This window comes from Eptatretus burgeri, chromosome 3 (assembly GCF_056783735.1).
Source record: "Eptatretus burgeri isolate ZD-2024b chromosome 3, Ebu_testis_v1, whole genome shotgun sequence".
NCBI lineage: Eukaryota > Metazoa > Chordata > Myxini > Myxiniformes > Myxinidae > Eptatretus > Eptatretus burgeri.
The window spans coordinates 37,885,791-37,909,551 of NC_140963.1; the positions used below are offsets into that span (position 1 = coordinate 37,885,791).

General features: G+C 42.6%; 1 protein-coding gene across 3 annotated transcripts in view; it reads left to right on the plus strand.

Annotated features, from left to right (window-relative positions):
* Positions 1-225: 225 nt before the first annotated feature.
* The window catches only part of STAT1 (signal transducer and activator of transcription 1), a 75,420-nt gene continuing 51,884 nt past the window's right edge, over positions 226-23,761 (plus strand). Inside the window, exon 1 of one of the 3 annotated variants that reach the window (XM_085872954.1) lies at positions 226-599. The gene's annotated coding sequence lies outside the window, so the exon portion shown is untranslated. Of the gene's footprint in view, positions 600-12,808; positions 12,946-23,761 lie in introns of those variants that run through there. The other 2 variants (XM_085872952.1, XM_085872953.1) reach the window with 2 other exon arrangements.

Genomic DNA, 23,761 nt, shown 5'->3' on the forward strand with positions numbered 1-23,761 from the left:
ATTTTGCAGCAAACCCCTGAGACGACGTCAGTTCGAAGGTGAACCGAACGGGTGGTTGTTTATAAGGATTATTAATATTTGTTGTCAGCAGAACGTGAGAGCATCACCGACCGACGAGCTCCAGGGCAAGGCGGGATAATCACGCCAATAGGAATCCAGGAAAATGCGCGTCTTCCCAGCAGGCACGTGAGCGCCGGCGGTAGCGCAAGCCACGCCCCCCGATCCAGCCCAACGCTGCGACGCGCAATGACGTCACTGCGCCCACGTGTTCCCCGTGGGGCCAGTGAGTGGGGGGTGTGTGTGGAAGGAAGAGCCGTGCTTTGCTTTTTCTTGATTCTGTGATCTGCGCTGCAGTCCTGAGAAGACGAGCAACCGAGCGGGAGGGCTGACTGGGTTTCGGTGGCGGCGCCACAGTCTCATTTGGAGGTAACGCTGCGAGGACGAGGAAGCACTGGCAATCTGATCGCAGGAATCGCTGTCGTAAATATTGTCAACAGAAGAGATTGTCGATGCCACCAGCACCGTTACTTTGTGCACGATACTCGTTACCATAACGAGGTAACACTGCGTTCCAGATACCGGCGGCACTCGAGGATTCGGTAAGTGAACGTACCGGACACACCTATGGGTTCCAGCATTTACCCCCTCCTTCTCCCCATCTTCCGTACCAACGAGTTGTCAGCCTTTACCCCCCTACACCCCCCCATCTTCCGTACCAACGAGTTGTCAGCCTTTACCCCCCTACACCCCCCCATCTTCCGTACCAACGAGTTGTCAGCCTTTACCCCCTTCCCCCCATCTTCCGTACCAACGAGTTGTCAGCTTTTACCCCCTACACCCCCCCATCTTCCGTACCAACGAGTTGTCAGCCTTTACCCCCTTCCCCCCATCTTCCGTACCAACGAGTTGTCAGCCTTTACCCCCTACACCCCCCATCTTCCGTACCAACGAGTTGTCAGCCTTTACCCCCTTCCCCCATCTTCCGTACCAACGAGTTGTCAGCTTTTACCCCCTTCCCCCCCATTTTCCATACGAACGAGTTGTCAGCCTTTACCCCCTCCCCCTTCCCCCCATCTTTCGTACCAACGAGTTGTCAGCCTTTACCCCCACCCCCTTCCCCCATCTTCTGTACCAACGAGTTGTCAGCCTTTACCCCCCCCCACCCCCTCCCCCCCCATCTTCTGTACCAACGAGTTGTCAGCCTTTATCCCCCACCCCCCCCCCCCATCTTCCGTACCAACGAGTTGTCAGCTTTTACCCCCAACCCTCCCCCCCATCTTCCGTACCAACGAGTTGTCAGCTTTTACTCCCCACCCCTCCCCCATCTTCCATACCAACGAGTTGTCAGCCTTTACCCCCCACCCTCCCCCATCTTCCATACCAACGAGTTGTCAGCCTTTACCCCCTCCCCCATCTTCCGTACCACCAAGTTGTCAGCTTTTACCCCCCCCCCATCTTCTGTACCAACGAGTTGTCAGCCTTTACCCCCGTTGCCCTCCCCCATCTTCCGTACCACCGAGTAGTCAGCCTTTACCCCCTCCCCCCATCTTCCGTACCACCGAGTCGTCAGCCTTTACCCCCTCCCCCATCTTCTGTACCAACGAGTTGTCAGCCTTTACCCCCGTTGCCCTCCCCCCATCTTCCATACCACCGAGTAGTCAGCCTTTACCCCCTCCCCCCATCTTCCGTACCACCGAGTCGTCAGCCTTTACCCCCTCCCCCCATCTTCCGTACCACCGAGTCGTCAGCCTTTACCCCCTCCCCCATCCTCCGTACCAACGAGTTGTCAGCCTTTACCCCTCCCCCCATCCTCCGTACCAACGAGTTGTCAGCCTTTACCCCCCCCCCTCCTCTTTCAGAAGAGCCTTCTTTCTCATCTGTTGATAATTTCTGCGAACCTGTCAGTCGGTGTAATTCCCAAACGGCCATCCCACCACCTTATTTGGTCATGTTCTCCTTGGTCCAGATGGGTGCATCGAGACCACAGTGTGCACCCGATGGCTGGGCGTTTAGCGCCAAAAAAAATGCAGAACTCGGGGAGCCTTTCGGTTGCATCCTCACGGGGGCTCTTCCTCACTGTCCTGGGCGTTCTTATATTTACGGCTAATCGTGGCTGAAAGGGTCAGCGACCGCACTCTCGCCTTGTAATCCGTTAATGGCATCATCAGTGCCAACGTGGACCTGGCTGCCGTCTCGTTGTACAAATCGAGGTCGGGGGATGGACGTTGGAATTGGATGACACGAGAGTAGCTGTGTGACGGGTATCTTGTATACATATGGTGCGGTGTATGAGTAATCCACCTGCAGTGTGTTCGAGTGCTCGTGCCGGTTTCCATACGAGGAGTTCGGATACTTTGAAACACGACGGAGAGATGCCCCGACTTGTTGGGGGAAATTCCTGCAGGCCCCGATGGCGCCGAAGCAACCCAACTGTACTTTTTACACTTCGAACGTTCCCACGGAGGCGGTTTGAGGTCATTTTCATGGGATTGTTGCTGGAACTTGACTCTCCAGGAAGTGGGCAAGGAGAAATCAGTCATACATCATATAAACGACCCACATTGTGAAACTGTGAATGTCAACCCCATAACCTGCGGACGTACTACTCACTTTTTTTTGTGAGAAGCGAGATGCACATAGGTGGAGGACTGGAGGCAACACTTTTTTTAAACTGCAGCAGATGTTTGTGGTATCCAGACTGATCTGCGATATTAATTGATGCGCACCACCATTTGTGTGGAAGAGAGGTCTTGATAGCACAGGGTAGCCTGGTGTTGGCTTAGTGGTTAGGGTGGTGGCTTGGGATCCTCGGGTCCTGAGTTCAAGCCCCGTTGGCCGCTGAATTAAAATACACCAGGAGGTTGACTCAGCCTGTCATCCTTCTGAGGTCGGCAAAATGAGTACCAGTGTACTGGTAAGCGGGACACTGCATCAGCGGCACAGCCGTGTCCCAACCAATGATGCAACCAGCAGCCAGAGAGAGAGAGAGAGAGAGACACAGAGAGACAGAGAGACAGAGAGAGAGAGAGAGAGAGAGAGACAGAGAGACAGAGAGACAGAGAGACAGAGAGACAGAGAAAAAAAAAAAAGTGTTCAACCACACCGTAACATCGTTTGGTAAGCCAGAGTGTCGGTACCCTGGCCAGACTGGCCGAGCTTGCCGTTCATCAGGGTACCGACACATGACCCGTGGGTTTATTTGATATTTCTGTAGAAGATGCGATAACGGTCTTCGGCATGCTTTGCAATGCGATGCAGCTTGGTGGCCCTGCACCAGACTGCACCTTTGGTTTGGTCCTTTTAGACCAATTCTCATCTCTTGTTTACCTGAACAGGAGTCAGTGACATCAAGAAAAGAATAGATTATATCCCTCTTTAATTCGGCCAAATGGTATTTGCATACATGATCTACTCTCAATCTTGACAGAGTGTCGGTGTTGCCGTAAGCTGCCCTGCCCTGCCCTACCTGTCGGTGTTACCTTACCTGTAACGTGCTTCCCATAATCCTTCGATCTGCCCACCTTGAGGAGGAATGTCAATTCCTACTTCTTAAATCTTTGAGGTTTCATCCTTTCACCTGACCTCTGCTACTCCCTGTGTCTTGAATGTTTTCTTGTTATTTTTCTCTTTCTTTTATTTTTTTTTTTGCTTTATCCTTATCTTTATCTCACCTTCCCTGAGCCCATTTTACCTCGAGTGGCTTTATGCCTTGTTTGGAGCGATTTAAAATTTAAAAATAATAATAATAATAATCAGTTCCTGCCCAAAGATTGTGATTGTCGGTTTGCTGTTGCATTGCTGGCAATCAGTGAGAGCAGGAATTAGTCATGTGTTCAGGGTGTCGGCGATAATTCGCCCACTCCGTGAAACACGCCGGAGGATCGTTAACGTCCACCAATGGCCAGTGTTGCGCAGACATGTCCTCCAGCTCAACGTCCTTACGAGGGACAGCACGCACATGGATGAATCGTCCTCCGTGCGAAACACCAGAATTACGGTATAGAGTTGGGCCGAGGTTCGAACCCAGGCTGGACAGCTCAGAGGCAAGTACGCGTACCTCTAGGCCGCCTTGCCAACCTTTTTCTGCTCCATATGCTATTTGCCTAGCATGTCCAATGTACATCTGTCTTCTACCCTATTTTCAGTTGTTTACCTCTTCCTTGAGCTTTGACATCCGCATGAAAAAGGGCAGTCATGAGTTAAAGTTTTGAAGAAGGAGATGGAAGAAAAGAACAAATGTAAAAAACACTACACGAGTTAAGGATTAGTATATCAGATGAAAAATGTATGCATTAACCCGAGGGAGGAAATGTACGGGTAAACTGGAGGAATTGGTTGCACTCGACCACTCCCATCTTGCCCTCCTTTCCTTTGTTTTTTCCTTTTCTATCTCCTCTGCCCCCTCCCCCCTCCTCCGGTCTGATACCTACTTCTGGTGAAAAATGTGTGGTTGTTTTGACCTGTATGCACAGTCTCTTCTCTTGCCCACATTTCCCTTCGAGGATTGTTTACGTTATGTGGGATTTCTGGAATCTGGATGCAACTAAGGATTTGTGGGTAAAATTCCCATTTCGTGCAACTTGTCCTCCGTGTATTTTAGTCGTGTGTCTTATTGCTTTCAATGCACATAAATACTCCACCCTTCGTTATCACTGCTTGGGTGTTGTGAGAGCGGGAAGTTTTAAAAGTATCAATGGAGATCATTTTGTTTCGATCTCATGAAGTCTTAGGAACAATGTTTAACTTAAAATGGCAGTACTTGCTGTTTGCCAGAAATGGTTTGTAGCAAGTTGTCTGTTCTCGAAGGTTGCTTGACACCTGTTTTAAACCGCTTACACCCGAGAGCGTGCTTGCTGTTCTTTCAGCAGCTTCTTCGCTTTAAACATGTGGACCAGGTAGTTCATATGTTTCATGTGAACGGCTTGCTTCGGATACGAAAGCGCAACCTGCATGCACACACGCACAAGCAGTTTTTAAAAAGGGTATATGTTTACAAATGCTGGTAGTGCTTTGATGTTCGTTTTTCTAAATGGTCTCCCTACTAGCTGCAACTTTTAAAGAGACCCTGAAACTGTAACTACAGTTGTCAAGCTGCATACCGGTGGATGCCTCGAGGACCACTGGAATGCTCTTTTTTTTTTTCTTTTTTTTTTTCTTCTCTTCAAATATTGCTAACACGATCCACATTTGTTTTGAGAGTTTGTTCATCTGATTTGATCTCTGGATAAGCATTACCAATGATCTGCCTTGGCATGCAGGCTGTTGATACGAAGATCGTTCAAAATGTTTTTGGAATGACATCGAACATTTTGAACAGTGGTCCAAGAAATTATTTAAGAACCGTATCCAAAAGACGGGAATGATCAGTAGATAAGGTGTGGATTGGTCAATCATAGTGCACCTGTGTCGTGGTTGTAATGTCTGTGCAAGGATCTTGTGTGCTGTCATTCTTGATTGTGATGTCATTCGTCACCCAACACCCATGCTCGCCCTCCTCTGAAAATGAAATCTTTTTTTTTTATATATAATTTTAAGTTCTGTTCTTTCGTATGGCAGCTTGGCTGCCAGGCAACTCTCATTTCATGGAAGCGTGGTTGTGCCGCTGATTATGTGCCCCTCTGCCAGTACACCGATACTCATTTCACCAACCTTGGAAGGATGACGGGCTGAGTCAACCCCACCTGGTGTTCATTCATCAGCCAACAGCGCTCAAACTCAGGACCCTACGATCCTAAGCCAGCCACCCAAACCACTAAGCCAACACCAAGCTTTCATAATTTCATGTAAATATATGTTGTTTGGGGGGGGGGAGGAAAAGAGATCAGAGGTGAGGGGAGGGGTCGAGTAATATATTGGAAATCTCTCTCCACTGATAGGATTTTGGAGTTTCACCCCCAGGTACATATTTATACACCTTGTATTTTTGTCCATAAACAAAAATATCCGTGAGGAAAAGTCAGCCGTTACAGTCACATGACCCAAGACAATGGAGTTTACACTCAAACAGGGTTGCTAGGCAATGCTAACACATGCCTCTTCCTCTTCTTATTTTAAAACGTTTGCCATATTTAGATTAATAATTACAAAAGCTGTAAACTTTTATATTAAGAGTTCATTACAATCACTAATTCTTGATTTACTTGAGTTATTTAGCTGCTTAGAGAATGCAAGCACAATCCACTTCATCAAATATATAAAGGTTATATTTATTATGTATGCATGTATGATGCACCTGAGTATTTGCTTGCAGTCTGCAAGCATGCTCCACTCGTATACGGAGTATATATATATATATATATATATATATATATATATATATATATATATATATATATATATATATATATATATATATATATATCTCAGGAAGTCGGTAGACTTCCTAATTGAGGGATGGCATGGACACTTCATCAGTTTAATTAAGACAACTCCTCAAAAAAAATCTTCTAACATACAAACTTATCAACCTATAAAGGACTGACCAGTTGTCTGGAGGATTTCGCATCCAACTTAAACGGCATTGGGTAGAACGCACGTCTCTGCCGGGTTGAACAGTTTGTTTTGTATCCTACTGATAGGCTGCATCTGGGTCGAGACCTGGACCAAAATCAAATCGGCTTGTTATTGTCACCTACCCAACTCATCCACCTCGTTTTGTCAAAACTCGTCCACAACTTTTTGTTGTTGTATACCATTTTTGTTGATATTGGTATACCAATATCATGTATATTGTATACCAATATCATGTTGGTTGTATATCAATATCATGTTGTATACCATTTTTGGTCCCATTTCTCAATGGTGAAGATTCACTTAAAACATTTAAAAATTATCTTATCTGGATCTTCACCAAAATCGAATTGATTCGGCCTTGTCACACACCCAACCTGTCCACTTCTTATTCTTATTTTCAGAGATCCTAACTCAAACTTGGTTTAGGCTTAAGACTTGGTTAAAAGACAGATTGACTGCATTTTATAAGGGGAAGGTCCATGACTCCTCAAATTTTTCACAACTTTTGAAAGGGTTATGCCTGCAAATGAAACTATACATCTATCTATAATTCCAGCAATGTGTGTGTGTGTGTGTGTGTGTGTGTGTGTGTGTGTGTGTGTGTGTGTGTGTGTGTGTGTGTGTGTGTGTGTGACCGCTGTTTCTCGACAACCTCTGGTCCGATCTAATTGAAACTTGCCAGGTATATTGCTGGGGACCTGAGGCTGTGCCTTTTCAAGGTTTGATATTAATCGGACAAGTGCTTCCCAAGTTATGGCCATTTATTTACCAAACCAATGGGAAGACACGTTGTTGCGTGGGCGTGGCCGATGGGGAAGGGAAGCACAGCCACGTTCCCCATTACGGGTTACAACGTACGGGCTTCCGGAGAGTGATGACTTCGTGTATTCTAATAATTTCTCGATTTCTTATGCGCATTTATAGATAAACAGAATGGCCCAAGTTATGATCGTTTTCATATTAGACGGTGTATAAATTTCGGGAATATCAGAGTGCTGGTATGCTCCGAACCAGGAAGTAAATTTTTTCTCTCTCTTCTCTTCTCTTTGTGTTTTTCCTTGCCACGACATTGCGAAAAGGTAAAATACGTTGGCGCTAATTGAATAATTGGGTATTTAAAATAAATTGCGAATAATCGTAACTGCGAATAATATCAAACTTCCGGGTCACGCACGTACGGGCACGTGAGAGCGAAGAAACGGCCTGTGTGGTTTATTTATTTATTTATTTATTATTTTTTTTATTATTATTATTATTTTTTTACGGGCACGTACTAGTCTCTCTCAATTTGGTGTGTGTGTGTGTGTGTGTGTGTGTGTGTGTGTGTGTGTGTGTGTGTGTGTGTGTGTGTGTGTGTGTGTGGTTTTTTTAACTGAATATATCACTATAGTCCTGGGGCTGAGGGGGGGGGTCCTGTGTGCAATCGTATGTCCCCTAATTTTGACTCTTGATCCTTGTAGGGGACTCCGAGGAGATTGAAAAAAACTTGGGTAGACATTCCAGATGTGGGGCAGAAAGGTGTAGTCCAAGATGGCCACCGCGTCATTATAACCAGTATAACTCCATGTGGAATTGTCCGAGAGTGATAAATATACAGTGGGCATCAAACCTCTGATTATTACGTTGCTTTTAATTTGCACAAACCACACCTACTTAGTTGGAATAACCCCATGAGGGTTTTTGCATTGGCTGCTCTGATTGTTTGCCTGGCATTTACAGAATATGCAGCATCGAACTTTTCTTTGTCTACAAGGACAGAAGCAAGTGGCACATTTCACACAGTTACATTTTAAAGCTACTTCTTCAGGCAAATTACGATGGTATTTCATTGGTACGAGACATTCGTTTTCCATCATAAACCCATAGTCTTGTGGGTTTAGTGAAAAATCTCCTAAACAGTTGACTTGCATATCGGTCATATAGAATGCCCTATGAATATGACCTTCCGGAGCATAGCTGATTGGGGGAAGGTCATTAATTGTCATCGACTTTCTGTGATGGTACATGTTGTAACGTAAACAATCCATCGTTTCAATGCCATGATATCCTTCACTTAATGTCGAGTAACTTACTAAATAGTCACTGGGATATCTCTCCCTTCTTTGTTGGTTTGAAGAAGTCCTTTAGCTCTTGACATTTTAGTGTCTTCTGAAATGACTTTGGACCATGAACTACACCAGTTTCCGAAATTCGTGGCTTCTTTTGAACACCATCTGATTTGTCCTGAAATAAAACCGAAACAGTGTCATGAGTACCACCCAGACCCGATAGCGTCGCCTCCTCGTGATCAAAATTATCAAATGCGGCAGTGGTGAATTTCTCTGGATTAAGATGGCTTGGCAAAGGAACATCATCAGTTCCATTTGTGAAAACTAAGTCTGCCAAATCAATCTGATACCGGATAATTTCATCGTAACTCACTGATATTCCTAAATGGTTCAGACAGGTGATGAGTGTTTAGCTCTTGCATGTTGCGTGGATTCCTTCTGCGCACATCAGATGGAGTGGTGTCCTGCGTCTACCATTATGGACCATGAAGTACAGAACCTGGAAAACTGACTTTAGTTTCCCCAGTTTTGGTGAATGAGCACTGCCGTTACTACTAGTTTCTTCATCAGAGGTATCATCATCATCGCTCAATGGAGAGTTGTTATTGCTACCCATGCTGCATTCAAGATCATTTCTATTATAATTTAGTAACGCTCACAAAAAAGTCAGTAACTCATCTGGGATATTCATAGTATCCCAGGAGTCCTGCAGATCAACGGAATCGCAAAACCTGTCTTGCAAATCAAAATTATGTCCAAAAGAGCATGCCTAATAGTTGATGCGCATTGAGTGATGGGATTGCTTGACCGAATGACGTCAGCCATGTCTGCAGGACTGGCGTTTAAGAAAACCATGGCACACTTATTTGCTTCTGTAGGCCTGGAAATGTTAAAGTCTTGGCCATAGTGACTTTCAAGAAAAAGTCGAATGTCTCTGTTGGAAAACGTTTCCTGGGAATCGCTGAATCCATTAACATTGTTACGGAGGTCGCTCAAGGCGAAACCTTGTCCACCTTTCAATGCGAAATCAATGTTCTCGAACAACCTTGCAAAACATTTATTTTTTGCTAAACTATTGGATGGTGCGTCACATTTACTTTTCGCATGGTCGTACCTAATAAGATAATTTCGGATGCAGTTTTTGTGATTATATATATCTGACCCAAAGACGGAGTGAACATCTTGCAGGTCACTTGTCCGATAGTATACTTCATCTTGAAAGAATACCACAACCTTTAGTAACTTTTCTGCGCATACATCTTCACAAATCCTGAATTTCTGTTGGTCTCCTTTTATCTTTACATTGGCACACACCGTACATTTCCTTTCAGAAGCCGGTATATCCGTAGATGGAGGAGCTCGTGGTGCAATTCTGGCTTGGGTTGCTCGGCTCACAGATGGGTTTGGAACCAGTTCAACTCCTTCCGGTTCTTCTGGCTCTTCCACCGCTTTGGACGGCTCTTCTTCAAGTTTAATCAGTGTCTTTTTGAGGGTGTACGATTTATAACATTTGTTGTTCACATGATAGACAAACTGTTCATGATCGACTTGCTCTAGCCTCCTTGCAACCAAGTCGTTACGTATTCTAGCAGCCTCTAGGTTCTTTCATCCGAGCCTCTGCGTTGCTGCATGTTGATTCTTTGGTGTCAATCTGACAAATAATACACTTCTTGATGTCGACATCAGCGAATTCTGAGCGGCGCCTCTTCAGTGGAATCCCTTCCATTTCATTCAATACCTGAAAAAGAGAGGTAAATATTAGTTGATCTGTTACGAATTAAATGTGATAGACACCAGTCAACTTCTCAGGCACTCTATCTTATCCAGTTGCATCATTTTACGAATTGTTGGATTATCAATTAGAGCCTATGTACTGAAATTAACAATGATCCATTGGTTTTTTTTTGTGCAAATTTATTGGTTTGAGTGAAATGCTTGACCCCTAAAACCCATATAAGGACACCAAATTTATTCCTCGACCTCAATTCTGAACCATGACAAGCTAGATGAAAGGGTGTGGCGGCCATATTGGCGGTCATTTTGGATTTCAATGTTATCCCGTACTTTTTTAACCCTGCAAATGATTTTAATGGATTCCTTGACCCCAAAAACCTAGGTAAAGACACAAAATTTATCACTCTAGGACAATTCCACATGGAGTTATACTGGTTATAATGATGTGGTGGCCATCTTGGATGCCATCTTGAATTACACCTTTCTTCCCCACATCTGGAATGTCTACCCAAGTTTTTTTTTCAATCTCCTAGGGGTCCCCTACAAGGATCAAGAGTCAAAATTAGGGGACATATGAATGTACACAGGACCCCCCTCAGCCCCAGGACTACTAGTTTAAATTGTACTTGGAAACAATCAGCATGCACTCATTTTAAATGGATGCAGACATGGACAAACAACAACCATAATTCAAAGATTGATGTAGGGATGGTTTCACATGATAATTTCTTGTGACAATCCCTACCTTGTTTACATACTTTTTGGCGTATCATCCCTACATTCTTTTACTTAAATAAAAATGTTTTTAATACAGTACTTGTGTATATATGTACCCTTGTGATGTCTGTGCCTGCCCCACTGTTCACTTTTCTCATCCCCACTTCCTTGTGTATTCATATTTATATACACCTTATATTATTTACTAGTCATAGAGACTTATAGATTTAATTTTATTTTTTAAATAATTAAACTCGAGGCTTGTCTTGGACTGTCGTATCTCTTTCCAATAACTTTTTCAAGGCCTCATTTAAGTGTGATCGCATCTTGTTTTGTAAGCACATTTACCAACAGGAATGTCTAGCTGCTTGAGGGCAGTGGAATGCTTGGGTTTGATTTGATGTGTTCCTTAAAATGTAAATTTTTTAATTTATACTATCAGAATTGCTTCACTTTACTCTCAGGAGAAACTTACTCTGATCTTAAAGTTTTGCATATCATGCCCCAAAAAATCTGACTAGTAGTGGTTTTTAAGAGGGGGGGTGGGGTGGGGGGCAATAAGATGAGTTATGTTAATTCTAGAAAACCAACCAAAGAGGGAGGCTCGAGGAGCAAACATAGTAAGGGTAGAAGTGTTGGGAAGGAGGAGTTTGAAAAGGAAAAGGATATTGGGAGGAAGGATATGAGTAAGAAGAGCAGAGGCAAGGGGGATGTATGAGGCATACTGGTGGAAGGGCAGGGACTTAAGAAATTCAACCATTTTTGTCTATTTAATACATATACACATTACACCTATTACCTGCCCACTGTAAAAAGAGTAAACTTATAAAAAGGATGGAGGATGGGAAGTTGTTGTTGGGGGGGTGGGGGGAGGGGGAAGAGATCAGAGATGAGGGGAGGGTCAGGTAATATATCATAACATATGGGGTGGGGGAGGTTAAATGTTTTACCATTTTTGTGTTTGATATGTAAATGACCCAAAATGCCAATGAAAATCCATTTCCAATTTACCTTCTTTGATTGTTTTTCTTTTTCAGGTTTATTGTGCTTGTCCCCAACTTCCCTTCCCAAAAGCTTGTTGTGCTTCTCCTGGGATTTTGGAGTTTCACCCCAGTTTATTGACCACTGGTTTAAATGGGCTATCTCATTTTACAAGATAAGCTATGTAAAGATACATGGGCCGTCAACATTGTTTCCTTTGCAGACATCAGTCATGTTTATTGGAGAAAAGGCACAAATGTTGCACTAAATGACTTTCAATCCTGACGGATAGGCCCAGTGCCAGTTAAGCTGCAAAGGCCAGTCTTTTACGTGTCATAACGGTTAGCTGAGGCTCATGAAGGAACTTGTCTGATGTATGAATACATCAGACAAGGACACAAGGAGATGTTGGCATACTTTTACATAAGTAATAGACATTAGAAGACAATGGAAAAATGAGTACAGTTCATGGGATTTAAACCCGGACCCGAGCTTGCTGAGCCATCGTCTCAGAGGGGATTTCCAAATAGGCGAGCCAAATAATTTGGGCCTGACTATTGGATGTGATTTTGCAGAGAAATACATTGTAAAGCAGGTAAGCCTCCTTAAGATATTTCCACTATAACCTAATTTTGATGGATCAATGCAAGGTGGAAAGGTATGAATCATGTGACATCTGTTTTATGTACTTCTATTTTTGGACACAAAGTTTCGGCTCATGGAGGAACGAGAACTCATAACGGAGCAGGACGTAACAGAACGACAAGAATAGTAGGCAGAGGGGGCGTGGGAACGTGCCCTCAGCAGGGTTGAGGGACAGAATAGGAGGAGACTTGGAGGGATTAAGGCACATGGAGAGCGTAAGTTGGTGAACAGGATGAACACAGTGCAGCAAACTCTCAGTCACAGAAGTGGACACGTATCCGAACACTTGCACCCACTGCATGCAATCGTAAGTTGCTCAAATATGTTAGTGCCATATTAATTTCTTTGATGTATCAAAAGTATCTTTCAACACCTTTGTAAAACAAATATGATAGGTCAATTTGCCAAAATTGGAGAAGAAAATGTCAAACTTTATTTACCTGGTTTTACTTATTTTATCAAAAATTGTCAAAGAAAACTTTTGTTTCAAAGTGTGTGTGTGCTATTTAACTGCTTGTTCAAATCACTACTTCTCAGAGCTTTCTTCACGTGTCATGTGCATCATGGGATTACCTTATGTCACTGAGAATTAATTAAGCACATCAATTACCTCCACCACCAAAGGTGGATGGATGCTATGTTTTCACCCCTGGCTGTCTGTGTGCCTGCCTGCATTGTCTGACTGTGAGCAGGATATCTCAAAAAGTTACAGACAGATTCGGACAAAACTTGGTGGACAGGTTGGGGTTTGTGTCAAGGACAAATTGATTCGATTTTTGTGAGGATCCGAATCCGGATACGAGAACTTTTTAATTTTTGAAGTGTTTCTTCACCATTGAGAGATATGGCCAAAATCGATGTAAAGTACGATGTCTCAAACAGTTGTTGATGGATGATTTGGGTATGTGACGAGAACAAGCCGATTGGATTTTGTTCTGTGACATGGACGAATAGGCCAGATCTGCATCTGGACCAGTCGTGGGATACAAAATGTAAACTGTTCAGCCTGGCGGAGGTACAAGCTCTACCGAGTGCTGTTCTCGTTAATTGATGGTTTTGTTTCACAAATCTTGCGTTATACCTGCTTCACCATATAAATAGTTTTAAATTTTGTTGTCGTAGTTTTTCTGTTTATTTTGTTTTATTTTAGCTTACTTTGATGTCCCATGAAAATCAATTTACTTTTTAACGTGCTGTCATATTTTGATGCAATATGCTTGCAATAGTATGCTCACTTATACATATACTAGCCTATGCATTCAAAGCGATCATCATTCAGTTTTTTTTCACATTCTTAACCTTGTCTTGGTTTGAAATGAAGTCGTGCATGACTTGCCAACTCAGAGCAAAAGCAGATTTTCAGGTCGCTAATATCAGCTTGATGAAAACCACTTCTTTTAGAAATACACCATTTGTTCCATGTCCGTGAATGGTATTGAAAGTGGCTTTTTATGATTTATTCAAATATTGATGTCATCCGTTCATATCGGTATGATACCATGCCATATCCAGAGAGTCAGTCATGTTTATTTCCATGTGACAGCCAATCGTTCTTAATTTTGCTGCCATAGCAACAAGCCTTATAATGGCTTGGCTTTGGATATTACTTATTTATCATACTGTTTGTAATCGAGACACTTATAGTCCTTTAAATAGGTGATTATCTGGACTTCTTCCTCACATAAGTGCCAGTGAGTATACTCCATCCCATACCCCCTGTCCCTACCTTCACTGATGTCTGTAATATTGGTCTTCTTGGTGGCCATTGGCCAAAAACAAAATTGTTTTACTTTTCTTTATAAGGGTAGAGTTGGCCTTGTACCTCGATATGCCACTCCAGGATTGAAAGAGGAATTACTCCGCTCATGCTAAAGATAAAGATTGAGTACAAAATTACTTTGGTATCGTCATATTTGTCATTCAACTAAGACATGTGTTATATGCACTTGCCAATTCAAACACTGAGAACTATAACGGCACTCGGTAGAGCACTTGCCTCTGCCAGGCTGAACAGTGTATGTTTTGTATCCCACTGATGGGCCAGATATGGATCTGAACCTGAACCAAAATCTAATCCGCTTGTTCTTGTCATCTAACAAACTCATCCACCAAATTTTGTCATAATCCGTCCATAACTTTTTGAAATATCAGGCTATATATCGTTTTTGGCCCAATCTCTCAATGGTGAAGAATCACTTTTTAAAATTATCATATCTGGATCCAGATATTCACCAAAATCGAATCAATTCGTCCTTGTCACACACTCAACCTTTCCGCCAAATTTCGTCTGAATCTGTCGACAAACTTTTTGAGATATGCTATATATTGTCATGGGGAAAGAAAAGCTGACAGCAAAACTCCTAATGGCTTTGAAAATGTATTTGACAACCTTTGTCACTCTCTGTAAACGTTCTTATTCAAATGGGGTGTTAGTCCAGATGTACAACCTTCACATGCCATTTATTAAAGCCATCAAACAGATGTAATCTTGGTTAGGACATGGCTCGGCTAAGGTCAGAACATTCTTATCACATTTAGTATTAATTGATTCCATATTGTCTTGAATGTAGAAGGTCGAAGCTTCATCATGTTATTGGAGATATTCAAGGATCAGGGTTCTTCACCCTTTGAAAAGTACTTCTACATCGTTGGTTGAGAACTAGGCATAGGTGTTCATGATCCAGTAGAGGGAACGAAGCGTGAAGCGTCTGTTTGAAGGACTTGAGTAAGTTTTGTGGGAAGCAGAGATGGTTGAATGAGAGAGTGTGTCCCACAATATATGAGTGCTTACTAAATGATAAAATATACAAAAGAGAATAATAATAATAATTACAAAAATAGAAATATGTTACGGAAATTCACAGTTTATGCACTACTTTTTTGGTACGCATCAAATGGCTGCAGGTAGCATTTTCTGGGGGTGCAGCAATGCTACTAATGCAGTGCCCCCTATAGGTTAGAGCAGGAATTTTGAATTTATTTCGGTGCTGGCAATAGCTCGCCTACCCTTTCCAAAGGACACCATGGGGTCGTTAACTTTCACCAACTATTGCAAGCAGATGACACATCCAGTTTAACATCCATCTGAATAACGACAAACACAACAAGAAAAAGAGCAATCAGAGATTGGAAACCCTCACCAGGACTTCTTTTGAGTGGTGTATTTTTTATGGGTTTTCAGTTAAATCCAATATGGCTGCCAAACTATGTGACCTATGACATCATATGTGTGACTTTTGTTCCTCATGGATAGGTGGTCATATGTGTAGTTTCACCTCGATCTTTTGAGCCATTTCAGAGAAGAAGATTTTTGAAGGTTTTAAAAAAAAAATATGGATGCTGAATCACGTGACCGATGACATCATTAATTTTTTTTCTGTGGACCATTTAATCCCGAGATGACCCTCAAAATTTTTCTTACTGATCGGATGTGGTGTTCTACATATGCAATTATGACATCATAATGAGGGCACCTATTATGTCATAAAAAAAAATCACTCATTCCCCATGAGGAGTACTTGCTATGTGCTGAGTTTCGAATTTTTCCTTGGTGCGATTTCAGAGATACAGAGGTCCAAAGTTTTTCCGTTTTTCCAATATGGCTGCCACATCACGTGACCTATGACGTCATAATTATGATTGAAACATTATACATGAATATTCACACCAATGATGAAAAATTTTGTCTCAATCTGACAAGCAGTTGCGGAGAGAAACTACGAAAGTTCTGTGCGGACGGACAAACAGACAGACAAACGGACCCAAATGCAATACCCTCTCCAAATCCTTCAGCGAGGGTAATGATGAATGACCCTGTCTGCCAAGCACTGGGATGACAGTTTACATCGGGGTCAAGATTCGAACCCAGGTGAAGCAGCTCAGAGGCGGTATACATACCCCAAGGTTATCCTTCCAGCCCCAGTTTTTACACTTGTTTGATTGCAAAAATAACCTTTGTTGTTTCAAATGTAATGGATGTGTTGATTATTGTTTACACTTTATTGTTATTGTTAATATACTTCAAGGTTTGGCTTGTTTTCTTTTGAGTAGTTGATTAATGGTACTGGGACACGATGAATACATAAACCTCCCAAAAACTTTGGTAACACCATCGACATCCCCACTTTTCTTGTTTTTTGGTGAGTTCTTTTTATTTACTTTTTTAAAGTGAGGAAGCTCATGCTGAACTCATTCATTTGGGTTGCATCATATTCTCGCCATTCAAAACCCAGAGTGAGTAAGCATCGGTAAAAAATGCTTTCCCAACAATGTATGGAGGCCCTCATTGTCAGACATCGGGGCCGGCTCTCAAGACATAGCTTGAGCTTTCGATACAGTCTGGCATCCTGCCTTGATATCCAAATTCTCTGCCAATAGCATCCAAGGCCAACTCCACAAACAGCTTACTGACTTCTTCTACTCTCGTATCCAACGTGAGGCCCTCAACGGAATCCTTTCATCTCATCCTCCTGTCAAGGCTGGAGTGCCCCAAGACAGTGAGTGTTCTGGGCCTAGTACTCTTCTTGATCTTCATTAATGATCTCTCTGACTTTCTGGAAAATGCTCTTTATCCATTTGCTGATGCCTCCACCCTCTGCCGTTTCATCCCTATTCCTTCAGATCGGCAGGCAGCAGCCTTTTCCCTTTCTTCAGACCTTGATAAAATCACAAGCTGGTAAAACACTTGGAATATGTCTTTCAATCCTGACAAACTCTCACTCTCACCATCTCTCTCCAAAAGGAACGTCTGGCAACCCCCCCTCCCCCCATCTACTTTCTTAATGATCGTCTTGAGGAAGTTCAGTCTGTCAAACTCCTGGGTCTCACTACCACCATGATCTTTCTTGGGCAAACCACATTTCAAAGTTCACCTCCAAAGTCAGCTGCCTAATGAGCATCCTCTGTCATACAATGTCCTTCCTTGGCACACCTGAACTTCTATCCACTTCCAAGGCTTTCATCTGCGGCTTTATGGACAACTGCCCTTCCCTTTGGGTTGGCTCTCCTGCTTCACACCTTGCTCAACTTTATGCCGTGGAAACCATGGCCTTCAAGGTTATTGGCATCTTGTGCGATGAAGCTGAGTACATGGGCCTATCACTTCGCCATTGCATACAGATCAGTGGACTCTCTGTCTACTCCCGCCTTTTATGTGGTCTTGCACCCTCTGCTCTTTTTTTCGCTGCCCCTCCCCAAGTTTCTGCAGGGCCCACGTGGTCCACTATCACCCCCCTTCTGGTGAAACTACCTAAATCCAGGATCAGTGCTAACGTCCACTCATTTGTTCCTCTTTTATGACCACCTGTGTAACCAACGTCCACATTCTCTTCAATCTCATTCTTCCCTCCAGGTCTCCAAGACAACTGTTCACCACAATCTTATTCCCCAATCCATAACCATGATTTTTTTCTACCCTTACTAGCCCCCCCCCTTCCACCACCACCAACCCCAATCCCTCTTTCTTCCAAATTTCCAGTTTCCCAACTTGGAGTTTCCTTCTGTATCCATCTTGTCCACCCTATGCATCCTCTCCTATCCACCACTCTTTCCCACACCCATTGTTTGTCCAAGTCTGCCTTTATCTCACCTTCAATTCTTCTGTTGGCATTCCCCCCCCCCCTCTGTCTACTGTACCTTGTGCGTGCATCGCTACTGTTCTTTTTGAAGCTTAGCGTTGGCTGAACGGTTAAGGAGGCTGGCTTAAGATCTTTGGGTCTTGAGTTTGAGTCCCTGTCATGTCATTTAAATAACACCAGGTGGGTTGATTCAGCCTGTCATCCTTCCAAGGTCAGCAAAATGAGTACCAGCTTTCTGTTAGCAGGGGCACTGCATCAGCGACACAGCCATGCTTCCAGAAAATGATGCAACCAGCAGCCGCACAGGCTGCATATGAAACAACAACAACTGTTCCTTTTGCATCCTGTTACATCCTAATATTTGTCATCCTGTTACAGTGTTTGTCCAAGTCTGCTGCTATTTTTTGATTCAAACCCACTGTTGGTGTTTCCCCTCTTTCTACTGTTCCTTTTGTTCTGTTGCATCCTGATCAATTCAGTGTACTATATCTTCCATGAGCCTTGACCATGTATACAAAAAAAAGCCTTTCCCATTGGAAACTTCTCCATCATTTGGGGACATGAACTTCTCGTCTCACGCGATTATTATTCATTGTTTGCCCATAAATAATGAGCACAATCGTTTTTCCAAAACTTTCACACACTTGTGTTTGTTTATAATCATATTAATTGCAATGAATTACAAAAATATGAATTGCACTCGCAGTATTCGATCATGTGCGAAAGTAACTTGTTGCATTACTTCGAATAACATTCCCCCATTAAATATATTGTATTCATGATGAGATGTGTTCACTCTGGTCTTGTTGCTCGGTGTCCTGGAGAGACCTACTTGTTCAATTTACTTCCTCCTTATGTTATGAACACAATGTGGGTTTGTGTGCGTTTCCTGCTGTAACACACCAGGGATTTCAGGTCAAAGTTTCTTCAGCCACAGTGATTCGCATACGATTCGTCCTCCTGAAAGTTTTTCCTCAATCTTTCAGGCTCCTGGTAGGATTTGGACATCATAAATCTCTTCCTCCACTTGGAAGAGCATTGGCATTGGGAAGGTACTCGGGTTGAAGGAATTGTACCATTGGGTTGAATATCGATGGATTTGCAAATCTTGGATGCAGGTAGATTTTGGAACGGAGCCTTTTGGCCAATCACAGCATGTATTGTTTCAACGTCCCGTTTTGATGTGTATATATATATATATATATATATATATATATATATATATATATATATATATATATATATATATATATATATATTTTTTTTTTTGATAATAAACTGCAGTTTCTGAGAACTCTAAAGGTTCTCGTATACTGTAGTTGACCAGAAACCGTAGTTGACCTGTATCAGTTCCAGCCTTCTTCAAATCCTGTTGAGGGGTGTTTATCAAATTTACACTTTTTTTTTTCATCCTTTTTAAGTTTACTGACTTAAAAAAAGCAGTCTACTTTACATTGTACAATACATCATCTATAAGCAGGGTCAATCTGCTAACGATGCATAATGTGGTTCGAATTGACATGTTCTATCGTTTGCATTCGTCTGATAGATTGACAGCCGACTTAAGGCCCGGTCACACCTTGACGTTTTAGCCAACGTATGCCGATTTTTTTGAATTTTTTTTCTAAAACGCTGGCACACGTTGAATACGTTATGGGTAAGTTTTGATAACATTGAGAGCACGCTGAAAAACACTGCCATACGTCGTTGTACGTTGGCTTTAAACGTTGTACTTTTCGGTTGTCCTCAAATTTTTTCATGCTTGAAATTTCACGACGTATTCCGGCGTATGACTCACACGTTCCGCTACGCTGGCCACAAGTTGTAGGCACGGTCTGCGATCGTTGACAGACGTCAACACATGCTACTTGTAAGTTAATCATAAGTTGAGACACGCCGAGGTAATGTTTAGCGTACCCGAAACTTATTTCTAACCAATGATTAACGTGTTGTTGGCACGTTACGCGATCGTTGCCACACGTCGACAGACGTTACTTTTAAGTTACTCATAGGCTGAAAGACGTCGGTATAATGGATCGTCCTTGCGTCAGCATCCACGGCCACGGCCAGGACACTTATTTGCAGCATTCTTCAAACTTTTCTTTGGCATGACGAGGATGTTCACACTTCGATGTCTAGCTTGGCTATGATTCCAATTGTCCATCGGCAGCGTCTATTTAAAATAGTCGAGTTTGAGCGTTTTAACACGTTCAGAAGAAACGCTTCAAATTTCAAAACCCCAGCGTCAAAAAACAAAGGCGAGTGACAGCAATTTAAATCGTTCATTGTAAACAATGAAAATAGGTGAGTGGTACCGTTTAAAAGTCGTTGAGTGTAAAAAAAATCCAATTGTTGAGCGCAAGCGTCTACTTTCAATAGTGGAGATGCAGCCATTTAAATCGTTGAGTGGCAGCCTATGAACCTACCCGTGGACACGCGGATGCAAGGACGATCCATCATAACCCACACCCTCCCCCTCACACTCACCTACTACTGCCAACATGAACAAACTACTACTACTACTAATACTAATACTGATACTGTTACTGCTGACATGGACATCGACTCAAAAAGGACTCAAAAACACTGTTGGGTTCCCCTTTTATGAGCAGCATTTTTATATACCAATTCCCAAAACCGCTGGGAACACGTCTTTATATGGCAGTTGTAAGCTAGAAACACATTCATTTTTTTTTTTTTTTGTCGACCGGAAGACGTCATTGGAATACGTCTACATACGTCGATGTGTGTTGGGACTACGTAAAGAATTGGTTCAAAGCACGTCAAACATAAGTTAGAAATAAGTTTCGCGTAAAAAAGTCATTACCGTGACGTGTTTCGACTTATGAGTAGCTTATAAGTAGCCTTTGTGGACGTGTGTAAGCGTCCGCATATCGCGTGTAAAACTTATCCCCATCGCATGCGGAACGTGTGTCATACGCCGAGTACGTCGTAAAATTTTGAACATGTTTAAAATTTCTTGACGTACTCTACTTACTACGACGTATGATAGCGTACTTTAGCGTTCTACTCACGTATACCAAACTTACTCATACCGTATTTGACGTGCCCCAACGTTTTAGACACATTTTTCTTAGGTCGGCATACGCTGGCAAGATCGCCAAGGTGTGACCGCGATGTTGTCACTTCCATTTCTACGGCAGTTATGATTCGAATCGTTGTGCGTCAGCCTTTTAATAGGCTACGTCACGACATCGTCGGCGATGCGTGCAACGCGCTATGCCGAAGTTAGACTATCGTTGGGCATCGGTTGTGTAGGCCGACAACAGGTTCAGCATTCGTTGGTATAAGTTATCTATAACACAACGAAACGTTCTGTGTCCATTACTAATATGTTATGCATACGACCAACTCGTTATGAATACATCCGAATCTTAAAAAAAAAAACATCAAAAGTTCAACGTCAGCCAGCGTTTTACATACATTTTAATACGTTGCCATCGCTGGCTAAAACGTCAAGGTGTGACCGGGCCTTTAAGAAGATGAGATTATTTGGGGCCATGAAAGTGCTGCCGTTGTCATAAGGTGTTATACTGTACCTATAGTTGTAATTGCACCAATTATTTATTTATATCTGTTTGTATCACCAAATTACCATGAATAATGACTTAAATAGATACTTTATTTGGGTTTAAAGTTGATTATTGTAAGAGGTGTGGCTAAACATCATCCGATATTACGTCAACGAATCTTCATTAACCTGCACACGAAGCAAAAAGCGGGGTGAAGCAATTGGTTCACTTTGTCTGTCTGTCTGTCTGTCTGTCTGTCTATCTGCACGCGTCGGTCTATGATTGAGGAACTGCTTAAGTTAAATTGAATAATATATTTTGAACACTAATCAGAGCATGAATCGGAAAACAAACCTGCAGTTTAGCAGTACAGTACTTTGGCTCTGAATTTGGCAATTTCTTCGGAGTCTTGTTCCGATCGTACATGCACACAAAGAAGAAAGGTACCTTTTTTTTTCTTACTCTATCTGGCAGTCAAATAACAATGAAAATCATTCCACGGGAAAGTTATCTTTTTAGGAACGTCGTAAAGGACACAAACAACAGGCAAGAAGATCTAATTTACCGTCTTAATAAATAAGGACGAGTAAAAGATGGTGCATCAATGAAGGTAAACTTCTTGGACAAATTATTATGCCATCTTACGTCATCTTGACCCATAAAATGTGCCACTCGTGCTCTCACCGTTGGGCAATATCGAGATTCAGACAAAATGGCAGCTCATAGGCAATGCAGAGCATGCTTGGAAATGCAAACCAAGAGTTGAAAAGACCCTTCATCCCATGTCCTTTTTCTCAAGACTGTGCGGGGTAAGGTCTTCTCTGAACTCTCTAGTTTATTACTCTTTTTTTTTTTTCTTGAAGTAGATTCAATCACAATCCATTACGCGTGCAATAACGTGGCATAAATTAAAATATTATTCTATTTTAAGGAGAAGATTTTATGATGCCACTGTGTGATCACCAAGCACATTCAAAAACAGAACTACCTGAAGTCAAGATCAGTGTGCTTTTTTGTGTGCGTGGTGATCACAGCATTTTTATTTTTATAATAACATCATCCTGTCAAAACCATTTTACGATTATCAATCCGTTACTAACAACACACACACACACACACACACACACACACACACACACACACACACACACACACACACACACACACACACACACACACACACACACACACGTTGGAAGATCCTTTGAAGAAGGCAAAGTCGTTCAGTCACGCCTTTTTATTCTATTGGCTGGATATGCCTTACCATGCTTAAACCTCTTCAAAGTCAAATGTTTCATTAATAAGATAAAACATGCAGCTCTTAATGTATAACTTGTATTGGATAATAACATTATAAAGACAACTTCCTTTTACCACTACATGGCAACTAACATCTGTAACATTTGATGTGACGCCTCCTTCTGGCCCCCAAACAGGATGGCAGTTTTGTCGGACCACTCAATTGAAGATTGACTCCATTATTTGACAGGTCACAGGTGACCCTCCTACCATTACTAACAACATTTTGATCTGGAGTCTAGACTCTATCTCCGGTATAGTTTTAAACGTGGGTGATTGAAAGCATTTTCTTTTTTTATTCTCTGGCACGGCCAGCTTGGAGAATGATAAAGGAAGAGAAGAGGTTGCTGCCGAGTAAGGAGGCAGATGTTGAGAGGACTGATGGAAAGGAAGAGAAATGAAGATATCAGGAGATGTGTAGGAGTAAGGAATGTCAACAAAAAAGCACAAGAGGCATGCCTGCATTGGTTGGGGCATGTGGTCAGGACAGAGGAAGGAGGGGGGGGGTTGTCGTCAGGTCGGTCTTTGTTATGGATACAGTTGGCAGGGGGAGAAGGGGCATGCTAAAACAGAGGTGTACGGAGGTGGTAGAGAAGGACATGAAAGAGGTGAGGGTGGAGAGAGATAGAGATAGAGATCTAGAGATAGGATGCTCAGGATAAAGGGAAATCTCGTGCGGCTGACCTTACTAAAAAGGTGAGATTATTTCGCCCAT